We start from the raw sequence: 17749 nt of genomic DNA, 5'->3' as shown, positions 1-17749 counted from the left end.
TACGTCATTATTTCATTTCAAAAAACCCTATGAAATAGGTATTATTAGTCTTATTTTAGAGATTAAAAAGTCAAATCCGCCAGAATAACCTGCTCAAAGTATCACCAGCAGCAATTGCTGAGACAAAATTTGCGCCTAGGTTGAAGGACACAAAGTCAATCTGCTTCACCTCTACAATACATTGTATTTCCTTTTATTGTCCCTATTTAATAGAACAAATGTTGGGTGTGCCAAGCACTACTGCCATGGAGGTCACTTGTATTGGTGCTGGGTGCTTTGTCTTTTCTCTATGTACCTTTCATGACCACATCCTCTTGTGATGGACATACCCTTTAAGGTTTTAGACTCAAGTGTTGTTGACCCTGGAACTATTCTGTTTTCTTGGGAGGGCTTTGGTTATCTCCAGTATGGTCCATGCATTTATAATATAACTTCCTGAAAGTCAGTTTATTCCATCATGCCTCAGGTATTATCTATAGACACAAAAGCTGTAGAAGGTGACATTAAGAAAAAGCTGAGGACTGGAGTACACTTTTGAAAATTTCCAATTTTTCTTAACAAAGAAATCTTACAGGTACTGCTCTCTGAGAAAGAAGATTGTCTTCTTAAGTAGAGTTGTCATTGTTTTTGATTCAAGTCGATGGAAATCTTAGTTCTACAGTTTAACTCTTTTGGGGAGGTACCTTCTAAGTGTTATGACATTTACTTTTGGTAGTTTCTGAAGAATTGGCACAAAATGCCGGAAACAGTTGAAACTCAGACCTCGAAGACTTCTTCATCTTTTTAATGATCTATGTGCTCCCCGATTCACTTAATCACTAACTCTGATTTAGTATTCAGATGATGATTTTCAATTTGAAAGAGAGTATAAGTTTCAAGTAGGACACATTTAAAGAAATTATTTTCAGAGTTCCCCTTGTGGCTCAGTAGGTTAAGAATCCAACTAGTATCCACAAGGATGTGGGTTTGATCCCTGGCCTTGCTAAGTGGGTTAAGGATCTCATTGGCACAAGCTTCAGCATAGGTCGCAAATGCAGCTGGATCTGCCTTTGCTATGGCTGTGCTGTAGACCAGCAACTGCAGCTCTGATTCAACCCCTAGCCCAGGAATTTCCATGCTGAAGGTATGGTCCTGAAAAAAAAAAAAAAAAAAAATTTCCTCCCCCACCCCACTTTTTCCATGAGGCTACATTATCATAAGAAAGATTTTTCTTTGTTTATCCCTCCGTCTTTTTCGTACCCTCAATCATTGTTACATTGAACCCCCTTACTGCTGGAAGTAGATACTATCCTTTGGGTATATTGATGTTGAGAATTTTTATCCTAGAAATGAAAGATGCAGGAATCTGTTACTCAACTTTTAAATGGAAAGTACTACTGCAAAGAGAAACATTGCATAGATTAATAGCTGTTAAAGTTGTTTCTTTTTTATCTAAGACTATTTTTGAAAGTCTATGGGTATGGCACTAATATATTCTTATGTGACTGTCTTTGGAAAACAGAAGGTTGATGGGAAAGTCTTGGAGCTGAAATCATAGAGTTTTGGAGGTCATGGAGGAGTATCTCAGCTGTGGCTGCTGAGTGAGAAATCCAGACTCAAACTGGTGACCCTCTGAGTAGGACTCAATAGAATAGGAAGAAAATTGGGAGGGGTATGGTTTCTAGACAGTTAGCTGCTAATTAAAAAAATATACATGTGTTAACTGGCTTGAGCATTAACTAGGGTTTGATGCTTTACATTTTATGGAATATAGTAAATATTAGACAATTATATGTTATTTGAGTTAAGATGATATTACCTTGGGGCAAAGATAGGGTAGAAAGAAAACACTCTCTTTGGAGCTAGATTAAATTGGTTCTTATCCCCTTTGGATGAACTAACTAGAGCTAGTTACTTAACCTATGTGTTTTCTAATCCATAAAATGAGAATAGAAGTAGCATCTGCTAATAGGGTCATGTGAGCATCAAATGGATTAATGTCTGTCCAAGTACTCAGCATAGTGCCTGATACATAGTAATTAACTGATGTTAACCATAAACATGGTACCAATAGTGTAGTGGGACAACAGAGCCAGTTATATTTTGAGAATTGGGAATAATCGAGGGGTGACTGCTACATTTAGTGTATAAGGTGGAATAAGGCCACTTGAAATATTTCTCTGGTTTCAGAGTAGTCCTAGAAAAGCATTTTAAAATGACTTTGGGGCCATAAGAAAAGGAAGAATACATGAGTGAGGGGTGTTGGTCCCAAGATTTAACCTCTAATGGGGTGGAAGTGTTTTCACTCCTTCTGCCACTTGAGGTCTCGGAGAAATTTAGAAATAAGACATAAAAAATGGAACCCTCAGTTACATAAGATTTAGGATAATGGCTCAGAGCTTAATTTTTTTGTGGGAGAGAGATGCTTTAGAAGTAAAACTGCATCTATCTTGAATACTTTGTGAAACAAGTTACATAAGAAAATAGACAAAGGAACAAATCTAGAAACAAATAATTCATTTAATTATTTATGTTTAAGCTCCCTCTTAAATCTCTCTTGCACTATTGCTTCTTTAATTTCTTTCTATAGCATGTGTGGCATATGATGGGATAGGCCTGGGAGAGCATGAGAAACCATGCAAGAGTCTAGGCGTGTTCAGAGGAAAGAGTAGAGAGGGTCACACTTGCCTGTCTTTATCTAAGCCTTGTATATAAAGCATGGCTGCTCATATCTGATGCAGTTCTCTTGATCAGAGGAGACCAATGGAGACAGCAATATAAAGCACCAGTTGGAAGGGAAGGACATGCAGGAGCTTGAGGTATAACTTATATACTACAGATGTGGGGTTAGTTAATGATTTGTGGTTTGAAGTCCTTTGGGTCTTGGTATCTTTCTTTTCCATTACATTTACATTAAAAACATTTACTGGTATTAACATTGTTCTCAAATTTCTCTCCAAGGTGAAGAGCTAATGTAAGTTGAGTCCCTGCCATCCCTTTTCTAATATCTCTGTGGTCTACAGGCTGCATAGGTAAATATCTATCACAGGAGTAATCGTGTAACTCAATGACAGGCAGGCATAAGTCGCCAGGAGGGCTTTCCTTCCTAATGAAAAGCAAAAGTCTCTCCAGGAGAAAGCCCTTCACCCCTTCACTTTTTAGTCCTTTCCCTGCTGGCAACTCAGAAATGATGATGCCTCAAGGGGGAATGATCATCTAGAAAGGGGGATGTAATAAAGACAACAAACCAAGAACACACAAATAAAAAAATCAGAAAGACAGAAAAAGCAGCTGCTGGGGAGAAGTGTCTTCTTCTCAACTTCTTCAGATAAACTTTTAGTTTAAGTATAACAGATACAGAAAAGTGTAAAAGTGTAAAAGTGTAAAAGTCCTAAGAACACAGCATGCATCTGTGTAACCACTACTTGAATCCAGATGTTATTAGCACCAGAGAAACCCCTCTTATGCCCTCTACCTATTATTATCCCTTTTCTCAAAGGTGGTCACTAAGTTGACGTGGATCATAATTAAATATTTTTTCCTGTTTTAGAACTTTATATAAATAGAATAATACAGGATATATTCTTTTTTTAATGTAATAACGATATGGCCAGTACTTTTCTAAACACACTGGGAATAAGGAGCTCATAGAGTTATATTTTAGCAGAAATAAACACAAAATAAGTAAAACATATGTTAGTTGGTGATAATTGCAGGGAGATAGAATACATTGCAAGGGAGCCCCAGGAAGATTACAATTTTAAATCAAGTGGTGAAAAAACACTGCAATGAGGAGACATTTGAGCAAAGGCTTAGGGATGGGCAGGGAGACTGAGATTTAAAGTTTGGGTGTTTGCCAGACTCCTTGGTTAGAAATAACATTTTCATGACGCTTAATTGTACCAGCTTTCTATAGGTTTGGGGGAGAGGCAACAGTTTTCTCCTTCTTGGCTTCCTGAGATCTTTTCCACCAGTCATTCAGGCTTTCATTTTTTAAGACCAAATGATGGAATTCCATTAATTAGCACAGAGTGGGGAGGAAGCAATCCTGAAAAGGTCAAAATTTACAACATGAAAAGGGAAGACGGCAGAATTGGATTATTGACAAACGGAGCACACAGGGCATGTGACATTGAACCCTTTTGCCTTTCCTCCCTGCTTACAAGGACCACATCCAATCGATTGGTGAGTGTTTTTTCTCAGTCATAAAAGGAGACTATACAAACTGATGATGCTTTGCTCTCACTGATCCTTGAGATGTCCCTTACTCCAGCAAACCCAGCTTCACCTCCAATCTAGGTCCATTTCAATTCTTCCTTTACACTGTTAACAGTGTCCTTTCTAAAATCTGTGATCCATCCTTCTCTCCTGAAAATCCCTTATTTTAAAAAATTCTCTTACTTTTAAAATTTTATTGCTCTTTTTTCTTTCAGCTGTGTTCATGGCATACTTAAGTTCCTGGGCCAGGGATTGAATCATAGCAGTGACCTGAGCCACAGTAGTGACTACATCGGGTCCTTAGCCCACTGAGGCCACCAGGGAACTCCTTGAAATTCTTTGAGACAGAAAACTCTCATTAGGATTAACAAGATCCTTCCAGGATAGTCTGTGCCGATGTTCAATCTCCCATATTACTCTTCTGCCACATGCCTCCATATTCTAGCCAGACATTGTAACCTTTTGCCCTTCTGCATGCTGGTTTATTTTCTTAGATGTTCTCTTCTTCTTTCCCTTCCTCAATAACGTAGGGAAACGGTCCTGCTATGATGCCCTGGCAACCTTGCACATGTGCACAAAAATCTTGCAGGCAAGAGCTTGAGCCACAGCTAATCTGAATCTTGGAAGAATGCCTTGTGCTCTTTCCAGGACGTAAAAGGATGAGAGGCTTCTGAGGAGTTGCTGTGAGGTCATCTCTCACTTGCCTCCCTGGAGGGTTATTGGGAGACAGTTTCTTATCACCTTTGATGAGGTGTGAGGCTTTCTGTCCTATCCCCTTAGCAACTAGAATTGAATCATCAGCCATGGGGTACCCCACAATGCATATTGTAGTCAACCAGCACCTTTTTGTTTTCCTGTCACCTTTTTTGGTGTGTAGGACAAAGACTCAGAGAATTGGAACTTTTAGCTATTCTTTCTTTCACTGTAAATATGTAAGTAATAAACTTCCTGATTCTAACTGTGGCTCACTGTGTCTTTACTGACTGAATCAGTGAGGGTTTAACTCTGACGCTTGTTTTGGTTCTGCCTGGTGTTTTGTGCTTAACAGATAATTCCTGATTCCTTCAATTCCCTACTCAGCCTTCTCACTCTGAAGCCTTTCCTACAGACTGCCTTAAATACCTTCTCTTCTCACTTTTATTACATCCATAAATACCTCTGTCCTAACAAATAAGACATAATCTATCTAACCTGCACTGTCAACCTTGGGGGCTCTTTGCCTAATGGATTATAAATATTTAGTAAGAACAAAAGTAAAAAACTTTCTTGATGGAGGAGTTCCCATCATGGCTCAGTGGTTAACGAATCCGACTTAGGAACCATGAGGTTGCGGGTTCGATCCCTGCCATTGCTCAGTGGGTTAAGGATCCAGCATTGCTGTGAGCTGTGGTGTAGGTTGCAGATGTGGCTCAGATCCCGCATTGCTGTGACTCTGGTGTAGGCCAGTGGCTATGGCTCCGATTCGACCCCTAGCCTGGGAACCTCCATATGCCGCAGGAGCGGCCCAAGAAAATGGCAAAAAGACAAAAAAAAAAAAAACCCAAAAAACAAAAAACAACTTTCTTGATACTTTAAAAATATTTATTACATGTTGAAATAATATTTTGGAACTGTTAAATTGAGCATATTATTACAGTTAATTTTATATACTTTATTGGATATTGGAGGATAGTTGATTTGCAATGGTTGCTTACATGTCTTGGCTATTGTAAATAGTGCTGCAGTAAACATCAGGGTGCATGTATCTTTTTGAATTATGTTTTTCCTGGATATGCCCAGGAGTGGGATTTCTGGATCATATAGTAGTTCTATATTTAGGTTTTTAAGGAACCTCTGAACTGTCTTCCATAGTGGTTGCCCCAATTTACCTTCCTACCAAAAGCGTAGAAGGGTTCCCCTTTCTCCACAGCCACTCCAGTATGTATCATTTGTAGATTTTTTGATTATGGACATTCTGACTATTATGAGGTGGTTCCTTACTATAGTTTTGACTTACATTTCTCTAATTATTAGTGATATTGAGCATCTTTTCATGTGCCTGATGCCCATCCTTATGTCTTCTTTGGAGAAATGTCTGTTTAGATCTGTCCATTTAAAAATTTTTTTTTATATAAAGCTCCATGAGATGTTTGTATATTTGGGAGATTAATCCCTTGTTGAGTTGCTTCATTTGCAAAGATTTTCTCCTATTCTGTGTTGTATTTTCATTTTGTTTATGGTTTCCTTTACTGTGCAAAACTTTTAAGTTTAATTAGGTCCCATTGGTTTACTTCTGTTTTATTTCTCATTATTGTAGGAGCTGGATCAAACAAGATGTTGCTGTGATTTATGACAAAGAATGCTCTGCCTATATTTTCCTCTAGGAGTTTCATAGTATCTGATCTTACATTTAGGTCTTTAAGCCATTTTGAGTTTACTTTTGTGTATGGTGTTAGAGAAAGTTCTAATTTCATTCTTTTACATGTGGCTGTCCAGTTTTCCCAGAATCACTTATTGAAGAGAATGTTTCTCCTCCACTGTACATTGTTTCCTCCTTTGTCATAAATTAGTTGACCATAGGTGCCTAGGTTTATTTCCAGGCTTTCTATCCTGTTCCGCTGATCTATATTTCTGTTTTTGTACCAATGCCATACTGGTTTGATTTCTGTAGCTTTGTAGTATAGTCTGAAATCAGGAAGCCTGATTGCTCCAGTTCCACTTTTCTTATTCAATATTGCTTTGGCTATTCAGCGTCTTTTGTGTTTCCATACAAATTTTAAAATATTTTGTTCTAGTTGTGTGAAGAATATCATTTGCAATTTGATAGGAATTGTGTTAAATCTGAGTAACATAGTCATTTTGACAATATTGATTCCTCCAATCCAAGACCATGCTATATCTTTCCATCTGTTTGTGTCATCTTTGATTTCTTTCATCACTGTCTTATAGTTTTCCAAGTACAGGTCTTTTGTCTCTTTAGGTAGGTTTGTTCCTAGGTATTTATTCTTTTCAATGTAATGGTAAATGAGATTGTTTCCCTAATTTCTCTTTCTCATCTTTCATTGTTAATTATATAGAAATCCAACAGATTTCTGTGTATTAATTTTGTATCCTGCAAGTTTACCAAATTCATTGATGAGCTCTAATAGTTTTCCTATAGCATCTTTAGGATTTTCTCAGCATAGCATCATGTCATCTGAAAACAGTGATAGTTTTTCTTATTTTCCAATTTGGATTCCTTTTATTTATTTTTCTTTTCTGATTATCTTGGCTAGGACTTCCAAACCATGTTGAATAATAGTGGTGAAAGTGGACATCCTGGTCTTGTTCCTGATCTTAGCAGAAATGCTTTGAGCTTTTCATTGTTGAGAATGATATTAGCTGTGGGTTTGTTATATATGGCTTTTATTATGTTGAGGTAGGTTCCCTCGATGCTGACTTTCTAGAGAGTTTTTATAAGAAAAGGGTATTGAAATAGATAATTTCTTTGTTAATTTTATCTCATTATGATTGGAGAATTTTTTGTTTTTGTTTTTGTTTTTTCCTTTTTAGGGCCACACCCACGGCACATGGAGGTTCCCAGGCTAGGGGTCTGATCGGAGCTGTTGCTGCCAGCCTGCAGCAGAGCCATAGCAATGCCAGATCCGAGCTGCATCTGTGACCTACACCACAGCTCATGGCAATGCCGGATCCTTAGCCTGCTGTGTGAGGACAGGGATTGAACCCGCAACCTCACGGTTCCTAGTTGGATTTGCTTCTGCTACTCCATGATAGGAACTCCCTGGAGAAGATGTTTTGTATGATATCTTTTAAAATCTATTAAGACTTAATTTGCAGCCTAACATATAGTCTATCTTTGAAAATGTCCATGTGTACTTGAGAAGAATATGTTTGCTATTGTTGCTGGGTAGAGTGTTCTATATGTTTATTACATCTAGTTGGTTTATTGTGTTAAGGCCTCTGTTTCCTTACTTCTGATTGTTCTATCCATTATTGAGAGTAGGGTACCAAGGTCTCCAACTCTTTCTGTAAAATTGTCTGTTTCCCCCTTCAGTTTTACCAGGTTTTGCTTTATATATTTGATGGTCATGTTTATACATTTTTTTTATCTTCTGGCTGCTCTGTAACTTTCACTAACATAATATCCTTCTTTGTCCCTTGTGAAGTTTTTGATATAACTGATATTAGTATTGCCACCCTGCTCTCTTTTTGTTACTATTTGCATGGAATATCTTTTTTCACTGTTTCAATCTATTTGTGTCTTTGGGTCTGAAATGAGTCTCTTGTAGACAGTTATAATTGGATCATGTGTTTTTATTCATTCTGCCAAACTCTCTTTATGCCAGTACCATGCTCTTTTAGTTACTGAAACTTTGTAATATAATTCAAAACGAGGATGTGTGATTTTCTTTCTCCACTTCGATTTGGCTATTTGGAATCTGTTGAGGTTTCATATGAATTTTAGAACTGTTTTTTTTTTTTTTCTGTTTCTGTAAATCTTGTCATTAAGACAAGTTTGAGAGAATTACATCGAATTGATAGATATTACTAATTACTTTGACTAGTATGGACATTGTTACAATATTAAATCTTCCAATCTATTAACATATAATATCTTTCCATTTGTTTGTGTCTTGTTTAAAAACATTTATCAATATTCTGTAGTTTTCAGTGTATAAATCTTTCACTTCCTTAGTTAAGTGTATTCTCTAGTATGTATTCCTTTTCGTACTATTGTAAATGGGATTGTTTTACTAATTGCAGATAGTTCACTGTTAAATATATTAGAAACACAAATGATTTTTGTGTTTTGATTTTGTATCCTGCAACTTCTATGAATTCATTTTTTAGTTCTAACAGTTTTAATTTTAATATTTTGTCTTTTTAGGGGTGCCCCCACAGCATATGGACGTTCCCAGGCTAGGGCTTGAATTGGAACTGTAGATGCCAGCTTAAGCCACAGCCACAGCAACCCCAGATCCAAACTGCATCTTTGACCTACACTATAGCTCATGGCAATGCTGGATCCTTAACCCACTGAGTGAGGCCAGGGATTGACCTGAGTCCTCATGGATACTAGTTAGGTTCATTACTGCTGAGCCATGATGGGAACTCCTCAGTTCTAATAGTTTTTAAATGGAACCTTTAGGTTTTTCCTATACATAGATCATATCATCTATAAACAAAGACAATTTTACTTTTTCCTTTTCTTTGGATGCCTTTCCTTCCTTCCCTCCTTCTTTCTTCTCTTTGTCCCTCCCTCCCTTCCTTCCTTTGTTCCGCCCTCCCTCTCTCCCTTCCTCCCTTTCTCTCTCCTGTCCTCCCTCCCTTCCACCCTCTCTCTCAGTTTCCCTTTTTCTTTCCTAATTGCTTGCCTCAATTTTTCAGTACTGATAGGTATAAAAGTGGTGAAAGATGTATCCATGCCTTGCTCCTAATCTTAAAGAAGGAGTGTTTAGTTTTTCACTATTGAGTATGCTGTTAGCTGTGGGCTTTTTATGTATGGTCTTTATTATATTGAGTTACTTTTCTTCTAAGTTTGTTAAGAGGTTTTATCATGAGGGGATGTTGAATTTTGTCAAATACATTTTATACCTCTATAGAGATGTTATTTTCATCAGTTGTTCTGTTAATGTGGTATATAATGTTGATCAATTTGCATGTATTGAACCATCCTTGCATCCCATGGATAAATCCTACTGTCATTATGCGTGATTTTTTTTAATGTATTGTTGAAATGAATTTGTTAGTATTTTGTTGAAGATTTTTGCATCTGTATTTATCATGGATATTAGCTAGTAATTTTCTTTTTTTTCAAATCTTTATTTGGCTTTGGTATTAGCATAAATCTGGCCTCATAAAATATGAGTTTAGAATTATTTCCTTCTTTTTAATTTTTGGAAAGTTTTAGAAAGGTTGGCCTTAATTCTTTAAATTTTTGGTAGAATTTGTATAGATATCAAGTCCTGAACTTTATTTATTAAAATAATTTTGAATACTGATTCAATATCCATACTATTTTAAGCTCTGTGAAGACTATTTCTTTGTGATTCAGTCTTAGTAGAACGTATATTTTATCTATTTCTTCTAGGTTATCTATTTGTTAGTAGTGTAATTAGTCATATTATCTTTTATGATCCTTTTTATTACTGTGGCATCAATTGTAGTATCTCCTCTTTCATTTCTGATTTTATTTATTTGAATCTTTTTTCTTCATAAATCTAGTTAAAGATTTGTCACTTTGTTTTTTAAAAAATCAACTAAATTTTATTGACTTTTTTGCTATTGTTTTTTTTGTTCTTTATTTCATTTATTTATGCTCTAATTTTTATTGTTTCCTTCCTTCTGCTAAATGACACTTAGTTTGTTCTTCTTTTTCTAGTTCCTTGAGGTATAAAGTTAGGATCTTAACTGAAGAGCTTTCTTTTTTAATGTAGATGTTTACTGCTATAAAATTCTCTTTTAATACTATTGTTGCTGCAGCCCATAAGTTTTGGTATGTTGTATTTTTGTTTTTATTTCCCTCAAGATATTTTCTAATTTCTCTTTGGATTTCTTTTCTAATCTATTGGTTGTTAAAGGGTATGTTGTTTAATTTCTACATACTTATGATAGACTTTTAAATAAATGTTTTCGTGTGTATATGGCTTTCATTTTTTTTTTTTTAATTTGTATGCCTATGGGGGCATTTAGCAATTCCTCTCTTCTCTGCAGCATCCAATGCCTACCTTTATAATTATACATATCACATTTCATTCTAATAATTGTTTATACAATTGCACACAGCATCCTGGATTGTGAGTACATTGAAGGCATAGTCTCCTCTAGTCTTCATAGTGTCTAGCTCAGTGTTCTGGTGGTTTATAGGTGTAAATAAACAGTTGCTGAATCAATTAATATATTAATGTATTTAAATATTAGTGGTGTCAGGTGTGTTCTAACATCCTTGACCAATAAGCTTATGCACCAGGAATAATAGTATGCTATAAATGTGAAGTTCAGAAAGTCAGCACAATTTTAAGAAGCATGAGGTTTTGAAAGGAGAGAGTGACATCTGTGTCATAAGCCCAGGAGGCCCAACAAGTAATCCGTCTTTGAAGGCATGAATAACACTTGATTACAAAAGTCGATTTCCTACGATATCCCTGGAGCAGCTCTCACACAGGAATTGTCGGTTTTCAACCTATTTGCAACTGCTTTATTTTATTTTCCTCTTCAAGGTCAATATGGATTTTAGTAATTTTAGTGCTCCAGAGAAGCAACACATTTGAGCATAAGCCTCTGTTCAAATAAAGCAGGTAGCTGACCCTTTAATTCTCTGAATGTTATAATTGTTGTTTTGTTGTTTCTCTTAGTGAAATAAAAGACGAGAAAATTTTTAGAACGATTTTAGGAGCAGACAGCCAGAGGAAAAGATAAGTGGAAGAAGGTTGGAAAATTTATATATATTAATCTCTCACTGCATACCAGTCTGCCTGCAGCAATCAAAGCAGTTTTCAACTTGGAAAACCAGTATGTTGTATTGTTTTCATTTTGCTTCAGATTTCAAAGATAATTTGCTTTCATGTTAATTTTCAAGTTTTTGTATATTTTATCTAATATTTATATACTAATACAATCATAGATTTATTTATATGAAAGGGTTGATCTATACCTATATGTTCTTTGACTTTAATTTTTACACATCCAATTTGGCAAACCTTTATCCTTATTAATTACAAATAGAGATTACCAGCTACAATCAAGGAATTTAAATTCGTTTGACTTTGATATAATTGACACATGCTGTTTTGGTGACAAATCATGTTTAATTATCTCTTGAACCTGACCGGCATAATAACATACCCAATAATATAACAGGAATTCATGTGGGAAAACAATGGTTTCGTAGAATACCAAAACAAGAGTATCAGATGACCTTGGTGATTTAATCAGGAGACCTTAAGGAAAGAAATATGAGTTCATACAGAAGAATTTTATTTTTTTTTGGTCCTTTACAAAATTTTGTCCTTATAGATTGCAAAATGCTTTCTTTCACATGTACTTTTTTTCACATGTATTGTGATCTTCAACTCCATAGTATTATGCTCACAAATCAGAGGTTCAGAGGGGTTAAGCAACATCCCCAACATTACTCATCTCAAGGGTGTGGCAGAGATGTCAGTAGAACTCATGTCATCCAAGGGAGTATTTTACAATCAACTGTTAGGAACATATCTGTTCAGTGTTGTGTCTTATTAACCTTCTCATTCAGCCTTGAGAAGAAAAGCAAAAGTATCTTATTTCCTGAGATAAACCAACCAATCCCTAACAACAACAACAAACAAGTACATCCTTGCATAAACAAACTTCATTGCCAGCACTAAAATAATTGGTACATCAATTTCCTCCAAATATTTGTAAGGCTTCTATCAGAGTAGTATTATAATGCTCCAGGTGATGTTATATGGAATCCACTTGTAGTAGCATTCTGTAATGGCATAAGATCAACAGTTTCTTTTTGGAATCCTTATTAATCACTTTCAAAGTATCAGCTGCTCACCACAATGTCACTTCTGAAAGGCAGCTCTTTAATATTTATAGAGTTCTTGTATATGTTAGATTCTGTGCAGAATACAAACAGCTTAAACCTTTGTTCCCTGGAGCAGTAGTTCCCAACCTTCCACCACTAAGAGCCCTTTTTATAATTTGTCTTTCCACTGGTGGTTCAGACAAATATTTTTCTTCTGAACAAACCATTTACAATAATTTACTGTGGTCTTGTATTGGGAAAATAGGATTTTTCTCTAAGGATTTTTCAAATATTTAAATTAGGATCCCTGTGGCTGCTCATGGATGTCTGGGGTTCCAAGAATTATAGACTCTCTTGTGCCAAGGTTTGGTTATGACCAGCCCACACAGCCACATGCACAGAGCAGGCAGCACCTCCATAATGGGACTGGAGCAGTCACCATCTCCTCCTTTGCTTGGACACATTCCATACCATAAAATTCCCTCATTTTCACTATTTCCTTGGATAAATTGAATCTAGACTCCAGAAAGTTATTTTTATTCCCGAAGTAGCTCTGAATGAAAGAACACTGTACAGTGCAGGGAGTTAGAGGATTAAAAAAAAAAATCCTGGGCATAGAATTGGGGAAAATTGAGAGAAGCTGACTAAATGAGAGGGGGCAGGAAGCAGGAAGGTTAGACTGAGGAGACTGTGGAAATCTTGGGGATGCCTTGGGAACAGTGACTGAGTTAGATGCTTGGGAGACGTTAAGGCGATGAGTAATAACTAAGTGGTTACTTGGATCACTGAGCTTAGCCCTTCTCTGTGCTCACAAAACATGTCTTCTGTTTCACTTTAGTAACCTCCCACTGCAACTACAAATGTAACAGTCTTCAGAAAGCATTGATTTTTTTTTTTTCTCTCCTGCTTTCATCTTTCTGTATTTGGTGTGAGAGTGATAGGATAAGACTTCCCTTATAGTGTCTGTGCTCTAGCTTAGGAATATTAAGAGTTCTTAATGTTCTATTGAACTGAATTTATGGATACTGATTATTAGCAAAGGTTAAAGACTAGATTTAAGTGGATTATATAAATATTCAAACAGGATTTATTTGGTGTTGTGATATGAAAGATATGGGTACTACTTTTGGCCTCAAAAGAACCTGTCTCTAGCTTTGTAGTCTTGGTGTTGCTTATGATATCTAAGCTTTAGTTTAAGCTCTACTTTAGCCTGAACTGAGGAGCACCTGGGAAACTTCTAAATGTGTATTACCTCATGTCTAGTGAGAGAGGACTAAGCGTCTTTGGCAATTTGATTGGGAAACTTTATACAAGACAGTCTAGAAGAGTGGATTAGGAAACGTGAGGTCTATTTTGAAAAAATATAAAGCTGAGAAAAGATTTAGAAGCTATTGCTACTCAAACCAAAAAAATTCAATCTGAAATATTAGTTGCAAGTAGGTCCCTCTAGATTTAACCAGATGCCAGAAATGTTTCCTCAGGTATATCTTTACTGAAAAAATAAAACCATGTACAAAAACCATGTATATTTATATATACATAAATATATATTTCTCTTTATATAATATAGCTATATATGTTTTGCCTTTCTCTTTTAAGCCACTCCTGCTCCAATTCTTTAAAAAAGAGTACCCAGGAACTCCTATCATGGCTCAGTGGTTAACAAACCCGACTAACATCCATAAGGACATGGGTTTGATCCCTGGCCTCGCACAGTGGGTTAAGGATCCGGCATTGCTGTGAGCTGTGGTGTAGGCCACAGATGTGACTTGGATCCCACATTGCTGTGGCTGTGGTGTAGACTGGCTCCTACAGCTCCAATTCAACCCCTAGTCTGGGAACCTCCATATGCTGTGGGTGCAGCCCTAAAAAGACCAAAAAAAAAAAAAAAAAAAAAAAAAAGTACCCAGATATTAAAAACAAGGAAGCTCAAATTGCCAAGGCAAACCAGCCCAAGAGAAACAGGCTCCTTCTCTCAGGAGCCAAAATCTGGGTGCTGGGGTCTCCACTCAGAACCTGGTAATAAAAGCTGATACAGAATGAGGTAGTTCCAGAAGCTAGCAGCACCTGGGCCCAGAGGGACTTTCTGTACAGAGGCACCCCTAACTGGGCCAGGCTGTGTAAGAAGTGGTGTTTGTTGGTCTTACCAAAGAGCTCCTTCCCATAAGCATCTGGGAACTGGGTTCTGTGTGCCCAGTAAGAGGCCAAGCCTAAGGCCCCAGCTCCAAACAAGGCACTTAGGCAGTGGAAAGCAGCATGCCCTGGTCTGGCAGTGGCTGTGAATGGTCACTTGATGAGTAAACGCTGTATATAATACTCTTAAACAGTGGAAATACTAATAAAAATTCTGATGTTGTGCTTGTTCCAGATTGGTATGAATGTATAAATCACACTCTCTTGGGTAGTTGTTTTATTTAAACAGTTTCCAAAAATTGCAAAATACAATAAGCATTTTTATTTTATTTTATTTTACTTTATTTATTTTTTTTGCTTTGTAGGGCTTTTATTTTATTTTGCTTTATTTTTTTTTCTTTTTAGGAACCCGCACAATATGGAGGTTCCCAGGCTAGAGGGTGAATCGGAGCTACAGCTGCCGGCCTATACCACAGCCACAGCAATGTGGGATCCTGACCATATCTGCTACCTACACCACAATTCACAGCAACAGCAGATCCTTAACCCACTGAGTGAGGCCAGGGATCGAACCTGTGTCCTTATGGATGCTAGTCAGATTCGTTTCCTCTGAGCCACGACAGGAACTCCGCAATATATATTTCATTTATTTTTATTTTTATTTTTTTTGTCTTTTTGCCATTTCTTGGGCCGCTCCCGTGGAATATGGAGGTTCCCAGGCTAGGGGTCTAATCAGAGCTGTAGCTGCCAGCCTATGCCAGAGCCACAGTAATGCGGGATCCAAGCTGCGTCTGCGACCTACACCACAGCTCACAGCAACGCCGGATCGTTAACCCGCTGAGCAAGGCCAGGGATCAAACTCGCAACCTCATGGTTCCTAGTCGGATTCGTTAACCACTGTGCCACGACGGGAACTCCCACAATATACATTTTAAATGGCATAAAATTTAACTTAATGAATTACTGTAAACACCAACACTTGCATAGCCACTCCTCAGTTCAAGTATGAGAATGTTGTCTGCACCCCAAAGCTCTCTCTGTGCCCCTTCCCCATGACAACACTCTGTGTCCCCTTTAGAAGGAACCACTGATCCAACTTCAATGGTGATCACTTCTTCGTTTTGTTGGATAACTTTAATACCAAAGATTGTACTCCTAAACAAAAGAATTTAGGTTTGCTTGTTTATGAAGATGATAGATTTTAGCTTGAAATAATTTAGCATATGCAGAAAGAAGCCCATGTCATCACCACTCAGTATAATCAAGCATAGTTAACGTGCCTTACTGCCAGCATGAGAATTGTGCACATTGTGTTCCCTCCAACAGCTTAACGATATCTTTATTAACAAGTTTATTGATTTTAAACAATATTTTCTACCATATAAGTTCCTTTTCTCTTGATTTCTTCTTTTTCATCTCCCTGCTCCTTTAAAAATGCACTGGATGTAAAGGTTAAAACACAGTTTCAGAATAATGCTTTTAAAGTCATGATCTATTTCTGTATTCATGGCTATAGACTGTTCCAACCTTGGCTTTGATTAAGCTAATCAACCGCCCTATCTCTGCACAGCACTGTGACTTTCAGAAGCTGGGGGGTATTGATAAGTTCAATTTTGCTGATATCTGTAAAGACTATTGAGCCGTTTTGAAAGTTGTGGCTTGGACAACTCCTAGTACCATTCTGCCATCTCCTGTGTAGTCTAGTCTATTGATCTCATAAAACTTATAGATGTACTTCAAATTGTTTTACTTGTTCAAATTGTTTTACTTGTACAAACCAATCTAAGAAGAGTTTAGCCCTTAAAAAGAAGCTGCCAGGCATAGAGAGGCTAAGAGTTCAATGCCTCAGTGTATTTGGGGCTAGTAGAAAAAAATGAAGTTATTTTTCTTCAGATCAAAAAAGACTAAAGGGACAAAGACTCCAACACATTAATAAATGAGACATGACCCTTTCTACTGATCCCAGATATTAAAGTTGCTTTCCCAAAGTAAGAGTTTTATTTTTCAAGAGAGACAGGGTCATGTGGGAAAGAAAAAGATCAAAAATAAAAGGTGATGTCACATCAGAGTAGTTATAATTAATAAGTGCTACTGGAAACACTATGAGAAAAGTCAAGAAAGTAAAAAAATATAATTTTAAATGACTATAGTACTTTAGAATGTTGTTTTCAGAAGAAAAATACTTTCAAATACAGATTTCTGTGTGTTTAATCAGATACAACTCAGTTGAAATTAGATTAAATCCCAGATGTACACTCAATGATTTCAGGGCATGTGGGATTAATATTTTTTAGTTCATGATGTAGAAAAAATATAAATCACCCTCTGGCCAATGTCTCGTCCTTACTTTAGGAACAGCATGTAATGTGATAAAAGACTTTTTAGTATGGGAAATATAAAATATATACAAAATAAAATAATAAAGACTCCATGTTTCTATCACCCAGCTCCAGCAATGACAAAGTCGAGATTAATGGTACCCAACTCAGACACCACATCATTTCATTAGTAAATAACATTTTAGCACTTAGCTCCAAAGACATGAATGCTTTGCCACATTCATAGTTACCATCGATGTTGTATGTTTGTAAAATCCTTTCTCTCAAATAAGTACTCCACTTTCTTCTCCCTCATAATAGTTCTCAAAAATTAGTGTGGGTGAGAATTCTATCAGGAAAGCGCCTAGGATAGAGCACAAGAATGTGCATTTTAAACCACATATATTGGAAATTTCAATACTGTTGATCTGTGGAGAACACTTTGAGAAATATGACTGGAAATTTATATTAGAATTTCCAAGTAATTCAGTGAAATTAAAATATTTCATGTGAAGACTACTTTTAAAGTTTTTTCTCTATGTCCATTTTAAGTATTTGGAACTCATCAATGTGGCACTATTTGCAATTTCCCCTTATGATGATTTTACAT

General features: G+C 36.6%; 1 pseudogene; it reads right to left on the bottom strand.

Moving 5' to 3' along the window:
* LOC100521752 lies at nt 14600-17455 on the bottom strand (annotated as a pseudogene).

This window comes from Sus scrofa, chromosome 13 (assembly GCF_000003025.6).
Source record: "Sus scrofa isolate TJ Tabasco breed Duroc chromosome 13, Sscrofa11.1, whole genome shotgun sequence".
Classification (NCBI taxonomy): domain Eukaryota; kingdom Metazoa; phylum Chordata; class Mammalia; order Artiodactyla; family Suidae; genus Sus; species Sus scrofa.
The sequence above is the reverse complement of the archived record's forward strand: the minus strand, read 5'-3'. Positions and strand labels throughout refer to the sequence as shown.